The 21,215-nt window shown below is 38.5% G+C and overlaps 1 protein-coding gene across 1 annotated transcript in view; it reads left to right on the forward strand.

Moving 5' to 3' along the window:
* The window catches only part of HTR1F (5-hydroxytryptamine receptor 1F), a 68,909-nt gene that overhangs the window by 28,705 nt on the left and 18,989 nt on the right, over positions 1-21,215 (forward strand). Inside the window, exon 2 of the mRNA XM_038766310.1 lies at positions 13,868-14,036. The gene's annotated coding sequence lies outside the window, so the exon portion shown is untranslated. The remainder of the gene's footprint in view (positions 1-13,867; positions 14,037-21,215) is intronic.

Consider the following 21,215-nt stretch of genomic DNA (forward strand, 5'->3'; position numbering starts at 1 on the left):
AGAGCAGCAGCATGGCCTACTGGAAAGAGAACAGACCTGGGAGGAACAGGACCTGGGTTCTAATCCTGCTGCCTGTTCCCTGCTTTGAGACTATATACAAGTCACTTGATTTCTCTGTGTCTCAATCTCCTCATCTGTAAAATGAGGATTCAAAGACTGTTCTCCCTCCTACTTAGACTGAGATGTAGGTGGGACAGGGATTGGGACCAACGTGACTAAATATTATCTACCCCAGAGCTTAGAAGAGTGCTTTGACATATAGTAAGTGTTTAACAAATATAACAATAATAATAATAATACTAAATAATAATTGAAGCCTGGATGTCTCCCCCATTAGATTGTAAACACTATCATGTGCTTAGTACAGTGCTCTGCATTCAGTAAGCACTCTATAATTTAAAGTGCTGGGGAAAATGTATTTTATAACTATCTGTGTATATACTTGGATTTTAATCCTTCAAGCACTTGATAGTCACCCTACCCTCAACCACAAAGCACTTATGTACATACCCATAATTTATTTATGTATATTAATGTCTGTCTTTCCACCTAGCCTATAAATTCCTTGTGGGCAGGAAACCTTTCTACCAATGCTGTGGCACTGCACTCTCCCAAGCATTTAGTACAGTGCTCTGTACAAAGTAAGCACTCAGTAAATATAATTGCTTGCATGATTTTTCTGTCACCCTATGTTCAGTCATTCATTAGTACTTACTGGCTGCATAGCATTATTCTCAACAGTTGGGAGCATACATAAAATAACAGATATGGTCCTATCTTCAAGTAACTTACAATCTAATAGAAGAGGCATGCAAACAAGATATGTGCAGGGAAGAAAGAAAGAAATATATAACAATGATAACTGATAACAGAAAAAACTGAGAAACAAACAAAAAAAAGCCTGAATGTAATGAATAAATAAACTGATATACATAAAACTGCTATGGTTGACTTATTGGATGTCATAAACAGGGATGCAGGGATTTGTTGAAGAATACCTCCTGGAAGAGACAGGTTTTCAGGAGAATCTGAGGGTAGTAAAGGGCATGTTTTGGCTACTTTGAAAAGAACATGCCCCCTCTTTTTCTTCCTCAGAACGAAATTCTCAGAAGGCCAGAGAAAAATGAAAATTGTGTACGTTTGGTTCTTTCTGTGTTGTCAAACAGTGATGTGATGTGGGCGGGGAGCTTTGTTTAACCCATTTATTTCCTATGAATTTTTTGCACTTTTAATAGTTTCCATCCATTCCTTTGTGTCCTGACTGCCCTGAGGCTGCTTTGGGAAATTAGATAATCTTAGCAGGATTTCTTTTGCTGCATGAAAGTTTCAATGAAGGAAGACAGGCTAGGACAGGAAAAATCAATTGGAACCAAGAAATGAAACTGTTTCCCAGTTCAAAAACAAAATAAGGCACTTTTAACTCTTAGGGGGCAGTGCTTTTTGTTTTAAATGGTACTTATTAAGCACTCACTATGTGCCAGGAACAGTACTAAGTGCTCGGGAAGATAATCAGGTTGGACACAGTGCATGTTCCTATAGGGCGCACAGCCTTAATCCCCAATTTACAGAGAGGTAACAGAGGCACAGAAAAGTTAAGTGACTTGCCAAGGTCGTAAAACAGGCAAATGGTGGCACCGGGATTAGAACCCATGTCCTCTGACTCCGAGGCCAATGCTCTTTCTGCTAGGCCACGTTCCTCCTCAGTATTCTATTAAAAATAATAAACTTCTGGTGACAGTTCTGAGAAAGAACAAATCCTTGTCAGTAAAATAAGATGCAATGGAGAGCATCAATGGAAAGGAGCTAAATTTTTGAAATTTTTATTGTTTGTCTATTTTCCCTCCAGGATTTGTATCCAGGTATGTGATTGTTTAATCCATAGCTCCTCAAAAGGGACTGATGCATTCTTTTTATGATTTATTTTATTATTTTATTATTTTATTTATTATTTATTTATTTTATTTTGTTAGTATGTTTGGTTTTGTTCTCTGTCACCCCCTTTTAGACTGTGAGCCCACTGTTGGGTAGGGACTGTCTCTGTATGTTGCTGATTTGTACTTCCCAAGCGCTTAGTACAGTGCTCTGCACATAGTAAGCGCTCAATAAATACGATTGATGATGATGATGATGATGATGATCCTTCCAATCGTCACCTCTCCTTTCACAAACACTTCAGATTAGGTGAGGTGAGGTTTAGGTGAGGTCTTTGGGAGAAAAGGATTGTGGAGTGGTACATGTGATGAACAGGAAAGAGCTCTCCACACAGCAGTGACATAGTTCACCACCAAGTTTGGGGCTGCTGACCTCTTCTCTACAAAGCAGAGCAGGAACACCATTCATATCAAAGCAGTGTTAAGCCAGAGTTCATGTTGTTGATCTCTACCTAGAACAAGTGCTTAGTACAGTGCAATGCACACAGTAAGTGCTCAATAAATACAATTGAATTGAATGAAAAGAGAAGCAGGGTACTGGCTTGCTAAACCTCTCCGGCTGCTTCAAGCTTCTGGAGCAAGGCAACATTATCATACCCTGGATGGTATAGATCACCTACCCCATACGCCCCAAGTCCCGTAGCAATTTCAGGAGAACCAAGGACTACCAACCAAGGGAACCAAGGGAGAACAGGCTCTGAATCCTCATTTTACAGATGAGGAGATTGAGACACAGAGAAATGAAGTGACTTGTATATGGTCTCAAAGCAGGGAACAGGCAGCAGGATTAGAACCCAGGTTCTCTGACTTCCCAGTCTGTTCTCTTTCCAGTAGGCCATGCCGCTGCTCTGAGAAGTTCATCAATCTAATATACACAGTTCCTATTCATGACAGATACTATTTTTAACAAAGTTTTAGGACAGATTCTAAATGTGACTGTTTCATGAATCTTTGGAAAGCATAAAACTGATATTTGACATGACATTTATTGTTGAAAGATTTAGAGGGTTCTGCATAGAATTAGTGAGTGATGATGATTAGTTGCATATATTATTGTTGCCTTAAGCCATATTCTCTGGGAAACTGCACTTGTTTGAAAGATAGAGCATATTATTTTCAAATACAACTAAGAAAGGACAGCACATATTTTGACCTAAGTTTTATCTCCAAGGTGCAAGATGATTTAACCTCTTTTTTTCAGGTTTAAAACCAATATACACATTTTGATTTACCATGATACTAATGAAAAGATTTAATGTAGCTTTAAAGGAACATTGACTCTCTTTAGTAGAGGACGGGAGTTAGATCACTAAGGAAAAGACAATAGAAGTGAAAGAGCCCACAGAGAAATTCAGAATTATGCTTACTCTGCTAATACATACACTTTAACATTGATAAAATTGGGGACTTCTAATATTTTCTTTATAATAGCCTGAATCATTGCGGCTTTTCTAATCAACTGTTCTCAACGGGGTGTCCCCCTTTGATCTATCCACTCCTTTATCCCACTTTGCTTCAGGTTGCTTTCTTACTATTTCAGAGCTAATTTTACCACCCAACTTTAAAACTGTGCATCTTTTCACAACACTCCCATTTTTGACCCACTACTCACAACTTCCCTCCTATATTGTATTCCTTCCCCTGTCAAATCTGCCAAATCACACACCTCCCCATCTTGGAACCCCTTCTAAAAGGTCATCTCCCAAAAAGATTTCACACAAAGTCCTGCTTTCCTGATCGGAAATATCAGCTTTCAGCGAGCACCCATTTGTTAATCTGCTCATTCATTATGTACTTATTGATTTGATTACTTTTTTTCATCATTTTTAGCATACATTTTCACTCGACTATTTTATGCTTGGAATTTTTTTCACTTGTCTGTTATACTGTAAGCTCTTTGTGAGCAAGGGCTATATCTTTTATTTCTGCTGTATGTTCCCAAGTGATTGGTACAGTGCTCTGACAACCTGACAACAGTGTGTGCTCAATAAATGCTGTTGATGCTAATTTATTTTCTTGTACAGCAGTGATACTGTAGGTATACATGGTAGCCTTGGGGAGAACATACCTGGCAAGACCAAGAGAGTGCGGGTAATGGTTCACAAGCCACTGGCAGTTTCCCCAATTCCCAAGGGCAGTTTCTTCAGTACTGATATTTCGGAACTGAAATCCCAGCACCAAGACTATCCTGTCTATCCTGACGAGAGACTCCTTCACAAACAACACCTTCTGGGCTCTAAATAATAATAATAATGCTCTTAATAAATGAGCATTGAGGCTCATTAGTTAAGAAGATCTATTACCTTGCTCCAAATGTACTATAAAACTGACCATTTGAAGAAAGGTCCTAGAGTGTGTAGAAAGTTTCCTCAAACTTCCTCACCTTTCATATTTTAAAATTGTTTAGGATTTATTTAAGGGTTTATCACAAGAAGAGTGACAAATTTTCTACATTTTTACCCTTAAAAAAGCATTGCCTGTTAATTTTAATCATGTTTCTATATTAACCGTTCTATTAATCAATTCTTTCCTATTCTTCTTACATCCCAGCTAACGTTTTTTTCTACTTATCTCAAGGTTAATTAGTTAGAACAGTGCTTTGCACATAGTAAGCTCTTAATAAATACCATTATTATTATTATTATTATGTCAATTCATCAAATTAAATACCTACATTATGTGATGAATTCCTGGGACGATTGCTCTTGTTGTCTTGGCTTTTAGCTTATGGGGTCTGGCATTTATTTAATCTTGTTTCTCTCTATTATTCCTGGCTTTCATGTTGATGCAGAAAATGCAGTTGCTTGAAGGAGAATTTCAACAGTTATTAAAAGACTATTGAGTGCTAATGAAAGTTTTGCCCTGTAGCTTCATTTTAATATGGTCTGGGTGAGTATGTATTAAAATATACAAACCCAAAATAATCTTCAAAAACCACTGGCTACAAGGATTTGCTGAGTTGAAAACATTTAACATGCCAGAAATTGTACTGTTACTCATCCTTTATTTTTCTTGGCTTTGCTGACATTTGATGTCTCTTATTTTGTGCTATTTTTTCTGCTCAGCTCTATTATCTGTCTAAAGTGATCATGAGTTGACAACCTTACCTTGAACAGAAAAATGGTGAGCAATCTCTTGTCTGGGATTTGATCAAAAACATCGTGCAGTGAGCATTCTGATTTTTAAGTGAATCACATTAATGTGTGACCTAGTCCACCAGTTTTAGTCTAAGGACAGTAAGTTACCTTGCATATCAGAATAGTCCCTGTAGCAGTCAGCAGACCTCAGTGTCCATCTTTCCACATGAAGATTTCTATCTCAAAGATCCTATTCTTCAGCTAATCTTCATTACTCATTTATGATAAAGGCTGGAGGGAAAATAAAGGAGGAATTATATAAGGCCATTGCCTAATACTCTCATTTTTCTTTTAAAATATGAGTTAAGCATAACGAAAGGATAATAAAATTCATCACGAGAAAACCTGGAAATTTGGGGAAATTTTGAAAAGAGATTGTGCAGTGGTAACCTGTGCTTTGTCCTGGAGGGCAGGAAATAATGGTTAAGCTTTCATTCATTCATTCAATCGTATTTATTGAGTGCTTACTGTGTGCAGAGCACTGTACTAAGCGCTTGGGAAGTACAAGTTGGCAACATATAGAGACAGTCCCTACCCAACAGCAGGCTCACACTCTAGAAGCTTGATGTTTTACTAAATATTAATGTCACATAGGCCTCAAAAACATAGCTTCCCAATTCCCATTGGCGTCAGGGTCACATAATGTAGTCTGATATTATGCACATTTTTCAAGAAAATGCTTACATTATTATAACAGGTTTTACTCAGCAGGATAATGAGCTGTTCTGTAAGTTTTGGTGTGAAAGCTTTTACCTCTCTGCCCATGACTTCAGGTCGCCTCAAAGTTTTATTCAGTTTTATTTATTCTCCTGACCTTAATCTCTACATAAACACAGCATCATCTTTCAACTCACATTACCACTGATCCAAGCAAGATTTACTTTCCTTGGATAAAAATATAGTAGTTGAGCTCAAGTAAATTTATGACAATCTCTGATTTTTTAGTTTTTTCTGAATGTATTTGATAGTACTTTTTTAGGTGCAGGGACATAGGGTTGGAATATATATTGCTGGGTCACATGGTAAAGGAAGTTGCACAGGAGCATCAAGGGAGTACAAATTTTTCTTATAAAACTAGAACTGAATTTCCTGTTATTGAAGTAGGGCACGAAAGCATGTGATAATCATTTATGATGTAAGTTGCCACCTTTGTATTGTAGCTTCCTCTCTTAGAAGTATCTGTGTGTTGGTTTGTTTTGACAAAAAGATTGAAAATAAACTGCATTTTCTGCCTTTTCCCCCATTCCCAATTTTCAGCCTTCATATATATATATATATATCCTTTGCTGTCTGACTTCTTGTATACTATTGCTTGTATTCTGTCCATATGTTTATGAATGCCTCCAAAATTCTTCCGTCTTCATTTCAAAATCAGAACTTCAAAACTTTAAATTATGTAATAAACAAAGTTATGGAAAATAATATTCATTATAAGATCAACTGCATGAAATACTGAAGGCCTTTTTTTTTAACCTTACCCTGGACTGTCAGCATATCAGAATACACTGGTTATTTTCTTTGACATCAATACTTGTAGTTAGGATATAGTATATAACATCCCAAATTTTCCCCTCTACATCTCTGACTTTGCCTCATATGTGTGTATGCATACATTCAGTCAGTTCTTTAATTCAGGGATTACATTCTTGAGAAATCTTCTGACAAGGAATATTCGCATTGTGCTCAACCATGTGTTAGGGCACGCAAACATTTCTTCTGACACTTTATTACACTGATTCTATCAGTCAACTGTAAATTCCTTGAGGGCAAGGGATTGTGCCTACCAACTCTGTTATACTGTGCTCTTCCAAACACTTAGAACAGTGCTGTGCATTTAGTAAGGACTCAATAGATACCACTAATTGATTGATCTTGGCAATCATGAATTCTCTGAAGAATATTTTTGAATTCTGCAGTTACAGTCTACATACTGCAGTACCTAGAGAGCAGGGAACATGGGACTTATTTCCTATATACTGTCCCAATTGCTTAGTAGAGTCCTTTTCACTCAGTAGGCATTCAGTAGATACCATTGATTTATTGATTCCAGACTCCATCTAGAGAGCGCTTGCTGTGTAGAAAGCACCATGATTTGTACACTTCAATCATATCGTTGTTTAGTCTTTAGTATTACCAGATGAAGCATCTCCTTCCCTCTAATCCTTTTCTCTGCACCTCTCCAGCTTTATTCTGTTAAAGTATGTGTTTTCACACACACACACACACACACACACACACACACACACACACATTTATTGAATCCAGAAACCTTGCAAATTCACATTCATAATAAATGTAAAAGAAGAATGAATCTACTGGAATATGAATGGCTCTTTGAGTAGAAAAGAAACATCCCAAATCAAATAACACAAACACATGACAATGTGCAGCATTTCTTGCCAGCTCAGGAAGCCACTCTAACTGGAGCCAAGGTTCCCATCAAGAGGTACTGGGGCAGAGAAAGCCCTGTAATGGTAAGCTCATTGTGGGCAGGGAACGTTTCGGTTTATTGTGATATTGAACTCTCCCAAGGGCTTAGTACATTGCTTTGCACACAGTAAGCACTCAGTAAATACAACAGAATGAAAATGCTCTCGCAGATCATTCCCAACCCTGGCTAAAGCAAAGCAGCATGGCTCAGTAGAAAGAGCACAAGCTTGGGAGTCAGAGGTCATGGGTTCAAAACCCGGCTCCCCCACTTGTCAGCTGTGTGACTTTGGGCAAGTCACTTAACTTCTCTGTGCCTCAGTTACCTCATCTGTAAAATGGGGATTGAGACTTTGAGCCCCACGTGGGACAACCTGATGACCTTGTATCCTGAACAGTGCTTTGCACATAATAAGTGCTTAACAAATGCTATTATTATTATTATTATTATTATTATTACCTTACTATTTCTTTTATAAATTATAACTACTTTATGAAATGTCCACAGTCTGAAAGTTGTACATTAATTTAACTGGTGAAGGAATTTGGGGCTGATCAAATTGGCATGAATGAGGAAATGCTGTAGGGCTGGAAGATGTGCTGAATAAGTGATTTACTAGAATTAACTGAGTTTTTCCAGGATGCTTATGCACCAGAACACTGCTGCCAGTCTCACCTCTGCAATATCGCCAAGATCTGCCCTTTCCTCTCCATCCAAACCGCTACCTTGCTGGTTCAATCTCTCATCCTATCCCAACTGGATTACTGCATCAGCCTCCTCTCTGATCTCCTATCCTTCTATCTCTCCCCACTTCAGTCTATACTTCATGCTGCTGCCCGGATCATCTTTGTGCAGAAACGCTCTGGGCATGCTACTCCCCTCCTCAAAAATCTCCAGTGGCTACCAGTCAACCTATGGATCAAGCAAAAACTCCTCACTCTGGGCTTCAAGGCTGTCCATCACCTCGCCCCCTCCGACCTCACCTCCCTTCTCTCCTTCTACAGCCCAGCCCGCACCCTCCACTCCTCTGCCTCTAACCTCCTCACCGTGCCTCGTTCTCATCTGTCCCACCATCGACCCCCGGCTCACATCCTCTCCCTGGCCTGGAATGCCCTCCCTCCGCACATCCGCCAAGCTAGCTCTCTTCCTCCCTTCAAAGCCCTACTGAGAGCTCACCTCCTCCAGGAGGCCTTCCCAGACTGAGCCCCCTTTTTCCTCTCCCCGTCCCCATCCCCCCGCCCTACCTCCTTCCCCTCCCCACAGCACCTGTGTATATGTTTGTACAGATGTATTACTCTATTAATTTTACTTGTACATATTTACTATTCTATTTATTTTGTGAATGATGTGCATCTAGCTTTACTTCCATTTATTCTGATGACTTGACACCTGTCCAAATGTTTTGCTTTGTGTCTGTCTCCCCCTTCTAGACTGTGAGCCCGTTGTTGGGTAGGGACCATCTCTATATGTGGCCAACTTGTACTTCCCAAGTGCTTAGTACAGTGCTCTAAACACAGTAAGCGCTCAATAAATACGATTGAATGAATGAATGCTTGAGCATGCACATGGATTTTTTGAGCTTTTCCAACAAAGCATAAAAAAGTCCCTAACAGAAGTTAAAAATACCAACACTGTTTTGTGTTTACACAGTCTCTGCCCAAGCTGCTCAAATCTCTTTAAAGACACGGGGGTCTATTCTCTAAAGTGTAGTACTGCAGACTAATGACTGGAAACTTAGTGAGGCATGCTGACTCTTTCAGGTTCTGGAGGAACAATTTATTACATTATAGCTGCACTGACCAGCATGTCCTTTGGAAGATGGACAGAGATTTGTGACAACATGAATGTCTTCAAATCTATGGTGGTGTCCATCCCTCTCTGTGGCTCTGAGATCTGGCCCTACTACAGGAGGCAGATCCAGCTTCTGGAACAGTTTTATAAATGATACCTATGACTGTATTCAACCTCAGATAACAGGGTAAGATCACCACCAACAAGCTGCAGAAAGCTTGTCAAGGCCAGGCTCATCACCACGTAGCTTCGCATATGATGAGGCTAAGAAATAGCTAGAAACAGCTAGAAACTGCTTTCTAATGAAATAAAATTGGATACATGCAAGCTAGGAAGGTAGAACAAGAGTTTGAAGGACAATCTCAACGGGGCTGGTTTAGGAGTTGAGAGGCCAGTGGAGCAGGTAGACCAGGCAGGTGTGCAACAATCAAGGAAGGGGGTATTCTCCTGGAGTAACATTTAAAAAAATCGGAAGATTGGAAGAACTGATTTAAAAATAGTCACTCACACTGCAGGAGGCAAACATCGGCACACCCCAAAACTATCTTTTCAAGAAAGCTTTGGATTTTTAGTCATGCAAACATCTTTTTACCTACACCGACTTGCATGGGTAGGATCTGCATTTTTGAATATGAAGAACCATTTATACAAAACCAGTGAAATGGACTCAGATGCTTCCACTAGAAGATAAATGAACAGTGACCTCAGTAGCCCTTCCAAGACATCTACCTTATAACTAGAGAGAGATTTAGGCCTACTGTATCACCTTATATGACATCTGATAGTTCTAAATTGTTTATGGGCAGGGAATCACATCTTCTATTATACTCTCCCAATGCTTAGGACAGTGCTTTCATAAAGCATATACTCAGAAAATAATATTGACTTATTGATTTCTAGGAGCTAATGAAGTGTAAGGTATTAAACAGATAGGCTACCTCTTGCTTTTAACACATGCATAGCCAAATAAGAAGTGCAGATAACAGACAATAGTGGTTTGTTGATGTGAGTTGGGAAAAAGGAGAAAGTGCCCAAGAATCAACAAGGGTAGAAGGAAAGAAAAATATCTACACTCTAGACTAAGCTAGTTGTGGGCAGGGAATGCATCTGTTTGCTGTTGTATTGTTGTATTGGACTCTCCAAAGTGCTTAGTTCAGGGTTCTGCACACAGTAACTGCTCAATAAATACGATTGAATGAATTAACCTGCCAACTGTCAGGCACTTGGAAGGCTTTAGCCACATTTTATTGGTGAAGAAACTGAAGTTAAGAGTAACTGTGGTGAATTAGTGGACTTAGTAGACTAGCTTGTCTTATTTTGTCCTGCTTCTTTCCCTCTCCCATCATATCACCTTCCTTCATGTTCTCTTCTCCCTGTAGATACTAGATTACCTGAGAGAGTGATAATTTTCAAGGACTATAAAATTAATTCTAGAGTACTGATGAGAATTTAACTGCCTATTTGGTCAATAAATCAAATGTTTTTGTTTAGTGAAAGGCAAGGTTCTTGATTTCCAGAATATTATTTTTAAGGTTTATTATTCAAATTCCTTGAAATTATCAGAGGTGGGATTTAATACGGTTTATTTGAGGGTAATAGAAAATAAATGTTTCAGGATGCTACAAGCTTTGGAGAATCACAGCCCTATGACTCCTCCATACAAAAGAAGCCTAGTGCTCTCACAAACACAAAAAAGGTTTTATCCCCAGATGACTCTGTCATATTTGGTGACCCAAAAAGGGTCCATTTATTTTGAGGGAGATTCTACTGGCAGTAAAGTCTCTGGGCATCAAAGCAAGTGCCTCAGCATTTTCAAATGATCAATAGTAGAGAAGCAGCATGGCTCAGAGAAGCAGCATGGCTCAGTGGGAAAAGCATGGGCTTGGGAGTCAGAGGTCATGGGTTCAAATCCTGACTCCACCAATTGTCAGCTGTGTGACCTTGGGCAAGTCACTTAGCTTCTCTGTGCCTCAGTTACCGCACCTGTAAAATGGGGATTAAGACTGTGAGCCCCAAGTGGGACAACCTGATGACCTTGTGTCCTCCCCAGCTCTTAGAACAGTGCTTTGCACACAGTAAGCACTTAACAAAAGCCATCATTATTATTATTTATGGTTTTCCATGTGCAGAACATTGTAATAAGCACTTGGAAGAGTGTAATATAACAGGTTCTTTCAGTCCCTATTGATTTCGCCCACTGTAAATGGTTCTGGGCCTTTCTTCGGAGGAGGTGGCCATCAGAGGCAGAGGGTACACACTCCCCTGGGCTTTCATTCCAGAGCTGGATTTTAGCCATTTGGCAGTTTCTCTAAATTTAGGACCACCTCCCCAGCTCCCCCTTGTTCCAGCTTTTTATGAGTCTAGGCACTCTTCTCTCAGGACTCTGGCCCATCCTCCTTTCTTAACATAACAGTGTGTTCAGGTGTTAGCAGAGGCTAGAGTTTATAATGCTGCTGAATTTCAGTATTTTAAGTTAGCAAAAGTGAAAAACACTACCAGTAATCTCTTTATTGTCTTCTGAGGCAAGGGGAGTCTGCTTCCCCACCAAGAGCCAAACACTCCCATTCTGTCTTAACAGCCTATAATGTTTCATGGTGTTACTGAATATTTCACTCCCCTTACTTTTTATGATAAATAATGCTGAACAACCTCCAGGGTAAATTTCAGTGGGAGCTGGATTCCTGAAGGCTGAAACTCTATTAATCTGACAAGCCGAAATGTGCAGATTCTACTAAAAAAGGGTAGTGCCATTCAGTTTCACTGAACTTCTGGAAATTTAAGGAATTTAGGGTATCTGAGCCCCATGACTTTAAGAGCCATAAAGCACAGCCATAAAGCAAAGTCATAAAGCAAACTCGATAAATCTAAGAGCAAAAGTTCAAAAAAAATTATTTTAACTGAAGCAGCAAGCAGATGGACAGCATGTGTGTGAAAAAGACAGAGTGTGTGTCGGGGAAGGAGAGTGGGATATGGGATGTGTGGCAGAGAGCAGGAGGTCTCAGGTAAGGGGAGATTTTTGAGGGGCAATAGTGAGCAGTGACTGCAGGGAAAAGGACTGCAGGGAAAAGGATAGGGAGTAGGGGACCAGATACTGCACTCCTAATTGACCAAAACCCTTGGGGGATGCCACTGCTGCTAAAAGGGCTGGAGAAGTGGCACGTTGCAGCCTGATGTGGCAAAACATTAATAAAGCAAAAAAATGTGAGTCACAGAGAAAGTAAAGAGCATCAGCCCATGGCTCATGAGCAACAGAATGGCTACTCCTGGGATAGCTCTCTATTCATATATCTATCTTTGGAAATGAAGGCCATTTTTCAAAGGTAGCACTCCTGTTGATGCAGTCCTATTCATGCAAGTGAGTTTGACCGAAAAGACCTAACGAATACCGCATACAATACTCTTCCATTCCTCTTCCCCTTCTGCCCACTCACAAGCTTTGGATAACCTTGGTTTGCACTCATCTCCTCTTATGAAATTACTCTAAAAGCTCACAGTGGAGCAACAACACACTTTCTAGACACTACCAATCAATCCGTGGCATTTATTATTAATGATGATAGTAACAATAATAATAATGATGATGGTATTTGTTAAGCACTCACTATGTCCCACTTGGGGCTCACAGTCTTAATCCCCATTTTACAGATGAGGTAACAGGTACAGAGAGAAAGTCACACAGCTGACAAGTGGCAGAACTGGGATCAGAACCTATGAACTCTGATTCCCAAGCGCATGCTCTTTCCACTCAGCCATGTTAAATGTTTATTGTGTGTGTCGAGCACTGTATTAAGGCCTCAGGAGAGTACAGTACTGTCGGAAGACACAATCCCTACACTCAAGGAGCCTACAGGTCTTCCATTTCCCCCTGCATTATGTTCTCTTTAGTTTTCTCCCTGGAATTCAGGCTACTCCAGAGCTCACATTTACTTTGGGATGTGACCGTTTGCTGTAGTGTTAACTAGACAATCCCTCTGAAATCTTGAAGTTCTACTGCCAGATAATGATAGTAGATGTTGTCAAGCTGCATGGCGTAGTGGATAGAGCATAGGCCCGGGAGTGAGAAGGTCATGGGTTCTAATTCCTGCTCTACCACTTGTCTGCTGTGTGACCTTGGGCAAGTCATTTCATTTCTCTGTGCCTCAGTTACCTCATCTGTAAAATGGGATTAAGACTGTGTGCCCCACGTGGAACAGGGACTGTGTCCAACCTGATTTGCTTGTATCCACCCCAGGGCTTAGTAAAGTGTGTGGCACATAATAAGTGCTTAACAAATAGCATTATTATTATTAATGATGCCCTTTGTATATCTATATCTATATCTATATCTATATGTCTATATCTATCTATCTATCTATCTATATCTATATCTATATCTAGATAGATAGATAGATAGATAGATAGATAGATAGATAGATAGATAGATAGATAAATGCAGTAGGGTCTCATTCCTTCTTGAATAAATTTAGGAAAATCGAATCATAATGTCATGAAATTCTTATTGATTAATCTATCGATAATGAAGGGATCCTTCATGTCACATATGCTTCACTGATTTTTATTTCTTTTTTCCTTATCCCCAGTTCCCTGAAGAAATTACATATTATGGAGGGACACCAGAGCTAAATGGCGGTAGATTCAAAATCCTTAATCCTCTAACAATGGAACGACTGATGGACCAAATAAAAACTATCTCTAGTAAGGAACAGCTGTCAGATGGAATCACGCTCACATTCGACTTTCTGCTCAGAAGTAAGTTAATACCATAACAAAATTCCATACCTCTGTAGGGAGGAAATTTAGATATGGCTTTTTCAAAACTCCAGGCTATATATATTTCAACCAGAAATCTTATAACATATATATGCATATATATGGATATTAAATATAAGTCTTAATTCTGTTAACATGCAGTATAGTAAAATTATTCTGCTGACAACTGAGACACCCATCTTCACAACAGATAGGATAGTGAATCCTGAAAACTCTCCCTTCTCAACTCTGGGAACCAAAGATTCCTAATAAAAAAAACCTTCATATTTTCTCCATCTTAAATCAGTGATATTCGTTTAGCATTTACTGTGTGTAGAGTACTGTACTAAGCACTTAAGAGAGTCAATGTAATAGAACTGGAAGGAAACTTAAAGCACTGACCAAAAAGATGTCATAAAACAAAACCACTATTTTGATTGGAGAAATGAACGTGAGAGAATTACAGTCTCTTGTTTTACCTTTCTCTTATGCACTAAGTAAATTAAAGTAGAAAGTGGGAAATTAGCACATTTAGTCTGGTAGCTTTTCCCTTTGAGAATTTTTCAGAATTTGGCACCTGCTTTCAGGCTGCTACATTGCACACCAGTATTAATTTCTTGCTATTCCCCAATGTATTAAGGACTTCAGTCGTATTTATTGAGTGCTTACTGTGTGCAGAGTACACAGAGTACACACTACTAAGCACTTGGGAGACTACAATATAATACAGTTGGTAGACATGCTCCCTGCCCGCAATGACTTGGAGGCCTTCCCAGACTGAGCTCCCTTCTCCCCCTCCCCATCCCCCCTGCCTTACCTCCTTCCCCTCCCCACAGCACCTGTATATATGTATATATATCTGTACGTATTTATTACTCTATTTATTTATTTTATTTGTACATGTTTATCCTATTAATTTTATTTTGTTAATATGTTTTGTTTTGTTGTCTGTCTCCCCCTTCTAGACCGTGAGCCCGCAGTTGGGTAGGGACCGTGTCTATATGTTGCCAACTTGTACTTCCCAAGCGCTTAGTACAGTGCTCTGCACACAGTAAGCACTCAATAAACACGATTGAATGAATGAATGAATGACTTCACTCTGCCTCTTTGCTAGTACCCTTGAGAAATAACTGCAATAACAGTTCTTGATTCCTTTCAGATTTTATCTCTTGTCTTTCTGAGAATCTCTAAGTTTTTATAAAAAGTGAAAGGATACTTGAAGTCTTAATTCTGCAGTTGCTACCTCAGGCAATACATCCAGTCACTCTAAGAATGATGGGGATATTCTTCTTCAAGTAGCAACTCCCAGTACACAAGTACATGGCTAAATGTCCTTACAATTGTCCTTACAATTGGGACAGCAAGTTACCGATGTAAGAGAGTAAAATCGGTGTCTGTGAAATAGAACCTCTACAAGTCAAGGACCACATCTTGTTCTTCCTTTGAAAAGCTCCACAGCACTTCACACCATGCCCTGCACAGACGGGATGCTATGTTTATATGCCTCTTACTTTGTTTCTGAGTAAATGTAATTTCAATGAATGGAAATGGAATGGAAGATGTATAAACTAAACTAAACACAAAACTAAATATGCACTCAAATTTGAAATCATTTTTCAACATCACTGAAGTCATTTTTCAAGTGCTTAGTGTGGTGCTCAAGCGCTTAGTACAGTGCTCTGCACACAGCAAGCGCTCAATAAATATGATTGAATGAATGAATGAACATCATTTCTATCAGCTCCAAATTCACTTTTGTCACTACTGAAACAAATATTGTCTGTGTACTGATGCTGTAAAACTTCACTTCACAAGCTTTGTGTGTGGTATGTGTTAAGTGCTTACTATGAGCCAAATACTGCAATAATTCCTGGGGCAGTTACAAGATAATGAGGTTGGATAAGTCCCTGACCCACTTGAGGTTCACTGTCTCTAAGTAGGAAGGAGAACAGTTATTGAAGCCCCATTTTACAGAAGAGGAAACTGAAGGTATGTTAAGTGACTCGTCCAAGGTCACACAACGGAGTTGGAATTAGAACCCAGGCCCAGCCTACTTTTACACTACGCCACATTAAAATCAATCATAATCATAAATCATCCTATCCTTACCCTCAAAACGTTGAGCAGATAATCTATCAGTTAGGAGGCCAAAGAGTTGATAATGTGAAGGTATAAAATCTGGATATATGCAACTTGGGGGAGGTCAATCATTTCCAAAGTCATAATCACCTCCTGCACATCTAGGGTGAGATGAGGCTAAGCTAAGTTAAGCATTGAGTATCTCATTCATGTTTTGTCCAGGATGTGGCAACATTCTATGGATCCACCCAAAAGTTGCGATACCTGAGTATTTGTGTGTCGAAAGCTCCTCGAGAGCACAGACCATGTCTGGTAACTGTACTGTACTATCCCAAACGTTTTGTATAGTGTTCTGCACACAATAAGCATGCAATACATATAATAATAATAATGGCATTTGTTAAGCGCTTACTATCTGCAAAGCACTGTTCCAAGCACTGGGGAGGTTGTCCCACAGGGGGCACACAGTCTTAATCCCCATTTTACAGATGAGGTAAATGAGGCACAGAGGAGTTAAGTGACTTACCCAAAGTCACACAGCTGACAGTTGGCCAAGCTGGTATTTGAACCCGTGACCTCTGACTCCAAAGCCCGTGCTCTTTCCACTGAGCCACGCTGATTCTGCGATTGATTGATGATTGTGACTACTGATTTCCAGTTCCACTGTATCCCAGAACTCATGGGTTATAACCGAGTTCCCAAGTCTAAAGAGCACATGGAACCTATCTAGTTTGCCAGTGTCAGTGCAGTCGCAGATGAAACATTTTGAGGTGTTTCATTGATATCAGTTTCCTCATTCTTGAAATGCTTTCCCCACTGATCATTGTACAATCGTCATAAAATGCTTTACATGTTTGTGAAGAGTCAAGAAAGGAAACTTTTATGTGATAAGAAATTATGCTTTATATACGAAACTCAATTAAGACACGGCTATTTGCCTACAAAGAGACCACATCCTCAATGGAGGTCACATATGTAGAATGATGTATAATTACTAAGAAAACTGAAGAGATGGCGAATGTCTAGTATGTAAAAACCCTACTCCTATCTTCTGATGCTGTTCCTTCTTCTCCATTTAAGAATGATAATTTGTGCCTTCTATGCTTTACCTCTACAATCTGATAGCAGTAAGTTTCATTTGTTTCAAAAAAAATAACGGTTTATCCATTATTGTAGCCTGCTAGCAATATTTTGTAGCCCTTGAAGAGCGAATGCATGCTTACATGAATGCCATTTTATGTAGTACAAAGGAGTTTGTTTGAGATCCAATTTGAATTTTAGGAGTTTTAGCATCTCCATTCTGTATAATATTAATTTTTCATATTTATTATTATTACATTCATTATACTATTCATATAACATTCACTATTAGGTCACTTATAATGTGACCTAATAGAAAAGGCATAGGCCCGAGAATTAGAGAATCTAGGTTCTAATCCCAGCTCTGCCACTTGCTTGCTGTGTGACCTTGGGCAAATCACTTCTCTGTGCCTCAGTTTCCTCATCTGTAAAAATATCTGTTCTCTCTCCTTCTTTGTCTGTGAGCCCTATGTTGGTCAGGAACTGTGTCTGACATGATTAACTCATATCTATCCCAGAGTTTAGAAAAGTGCTTGACACCTAAAAAGTACTTAACAAATACTACTACTACTATCATTATGGCATTTAGTAAGCGCAGTGTACCTAAATAAAATGGCCAACATCCAAAATTAAGATTCTGACTCAAAAGAGAATTCCAATAAAAGTCCTTTTATGAAATCATTTTTTCTTACAATGGTAAGAGGAATATTTAAAATATTTTAAAAGTTCTGATAAATAGCAAAGCACTTCACATCATTGAAACTTCAAATTCAGGTCAGAAATAATCTGATATCTGGATTATTAATATTATGGATAAGTCTGAAACCAAAAGACTAAGCTAGATTTTACAAGTTTCTCAAGATTCATAGTCTGAGACTTTTTTAAATTTTTGTTAGCCTAGCACCCAAAAGACTAACATCTCTCTAAATTAAAGTATATGTCAGTGATGTCATTCAAGCAATTAGTTTGAAGGGACTCTATCTTGGTGATAAAATGTTGCTTCCAATTGAGTGCAAGACTTAAGGTTAACCCTTTGAGCACTGAAAAATGTGCTGTGAAACTAAGTAGGGAACATTTGTAGTGTCGATTTTTTTTATCAAACTGTATAGTATTATTATAGCATTATGAAACCTTGTAGAGCTGTTAATTTTTTTTAGTTTGTCTTTCAAAATTGTCGCTTATTAGTGAAAATGAGGAAATCTGTCAACCTTAGAGCTACAGACTTAGCAGGTTTAGAAAACCTTTTAATTATTTTCTATAAACGCTTTGGAGTGTACCCAATATAGTCAATGTATATACTTGAGGATTAGAAATATTCAAAAACTAAGAAATTCATCCTATTTTTGAATTTGAAATATAGTGCTGATAACCTTGGCCATTTAAGACTTCCTCAAAAGAATCATTTAATGTTTGTAAATTTTACCAGAAGAGATTATTTAGAAGTGATGATTAAAAAGTCTTATTTAAATGTACTGGGGACCATTGTATCTTTAATTTTCATTTGATTTTATGCTGCACTTAATGAGTTCTATATGGGATTTTTTCTTATTTGGCTGTTTTTTAGTGATCCCACTCGGATCTCGAAACCTTGATTAAACTGGGTGGAGAACAATTTTTTATGGGATATTTAAATGTCCATTTTTCATGTTTACTCCAGCAATATTAGCATAAAAAGCATATTCAGAAACATTCTGATATAAGAAAATGAAAAATTTTCCATCAACCTTTCAACCTTCAAGAGGACTCTCTGATTGAAAAGAAATGTCAATTCATTTTAAGTGTATGTTCAGTGTAAAATGATGTTTTATGAAAAGGCTCAGTGCTCAGTCTCAGTAGTGTCGATAGGAAAAAATAATTTGTAATACTGAAGACAGATGTGGAGAATGAAATGAAACCACATTATGCTTTGTAACCAAGTGTTCAGTTGTCAATTGCTTAAACAAACGTGCATTCAATATGATTGCTGATTAAATACCTAAAATTCATATATGCCCACAGTGAATAGGGCACTGCTCTCTTCCTTCTATATTCCAGGAGACTCATTATGTTGTGGAGTGTCATGTCCAGTTGACTCACTCATTTTGCATTACCATGACAAATGACATATGGTCTACAGGGAAAGACTGGCAGGTGGCTGATTATTGGAAGCCCATGATTGAAGGAAATAATAATTCATTTAAAAAGGAAGTCAACTTGAAAAAACTGTTCTGCTATTATGAAAAAATGGAAAATGCAAGAGTAAATTCAGGACACGAAGTCTGTCATAATTCTACAGTGAAACTGCATTGAGTCTGAAATGCCAGTTCTTGCATTTCAAGTGTTAGGGAAATATAGATTCGTAAAAGTCACATTAGGTCTTCATCCAACTGAGAACCGGAAAAAAATCAGTCAAGTAACATTTGGCTGCAATTTCCAGCCTGAAGGGGAAGAAGAAAAACATAAAGGGGCTTACTCAAGGCTATTAGCCTTGTGTCAGAATCTCCTCCCAGGAAAAAGAAGGTTTTGGGTATAATTAAGCAGGCATTTTTAAGAAATCACTAATTTTTACCATTATAAAATAGAATAAAATATTCTACCTGATGCATTCAATTTTCTAATGTAATTTAAGCTGTGAGAAATTGAGACACTTGTTAATCAGTAAAAGGGTTTTAATAGGCTAGCCTAAGAAGCCTATGAGAGGATGAAATAGGGAAACAAAGATGATAGTATTAAACATTTTAAAATTACTATCTTATTTTATAATAAATGAAGGCTTCGTGCACTGACATTCCAAAGGCCTGAGGTGGTGGAGTAATTTCATCCTGAGGAGAGACTGAAAAAGTTAGAGCCCTTGTCAATTTAGAAAGACTAAGATCAAGATGGGGCATGATTAAAGACAGCAAATTGATGAAGAGTATGGTATATGGAACTGTTTTTCACCAACTTCCAGTGAAACTTGAAGGTGGAAGGATCAAATCAAACAAAAGGAAATACTTTTGTATTTACAAATGTACTTGGAATTTATTACCACGGAGTTGGGTTGGAAGAAATCAATGGGTTAAAGAAGGGTTTGGATAAATCAATAGACAAAAGGTTCAAAATAAATTATTAGAATTACATTTAAGGAGGTTAGAGAAGAAAATCAAAGCCATTAGACAGAACCCCCTCTAATCATGAACATAGAGATCCAGGGGGGCAACCGTTGCGTATCCAAATCTCCTTCAGAGCACTGTTACAGGCCAGCTTGAAGTTTATCTGTTGCCCAATTGTACTTTCCAAGTGCTTAATACAGTGCTCTGCACACAGTAAGCGCTCAATAAATATGATTGAATGATTGAATGAATTGGCCTTCATTCAAGTATTGACAGTGATACTTATGTCCTTGTGGTCAGATTCTGAAAGATAAACTTATAATGCCTCACATGGGAGACAGATTATTTGCTAAAGAATTGTTGTAAAGGTAATATAAGGCCTACAATACTTTATTTCATTAATGTGCATGGAAGTCTTCAGAATCATATGTACATTATTGAATTTGCAATTTTTTAGTTGCTATTTATTCAGACTGCAGCTGTTTTCTCCCTTTGGTTTCTGGCATTGGCATGCTTGATTTAATCCCTATCGTTTTAAGCATTGCATTCGTATTACATTGCATTCATAACCTACATTGGATCTTTGGGTTTGTATTTCAATAAGAGCATTTAAGGACTTTGGTAAATTGCTAAATCAACTTCGCGCCTGAAACTCTGCCTTGCAGCCTTGGGCAAGGACCCCTTCACAACTGGGCAGAGAAGCAGCGTGGCTTAGTGAAAAGAGCCCGGTTTTGGGAGTCAGAGGTTGTGAGTTCTAATCCCACTCCAGCAATTGTCAGCTGTGTGACTTTAGGCAAGTCACTTAACTGTTCTGTTCCTCAGTTACCCCTTCTGTAAAATGTGGATTAAGACTGTGAGCCCCATGTGGGACAACCTGATTACCTTGTATCTACCATGATGCTAGAACAGTGCTTGGCATATACTAAGCGCTTAACAAATACCATCATCA

The sequence above is a fragment of the Tachyglossus aculeatus genome, chromosome 24, assembly GCF_015852505.1.
Source record: "Tachyglossus aculeatus isolate mTacAcu1 chromosome 24, mTacAcu1.pri, whole genome shotgun sequence".
NCBI classification, from domain to species: Eukaryota; Metazoa; Chordata; class Mammalia; order Monotremata; family Tachyglossidae; genus Tachyglossus; species Tachyglossus aculeatus.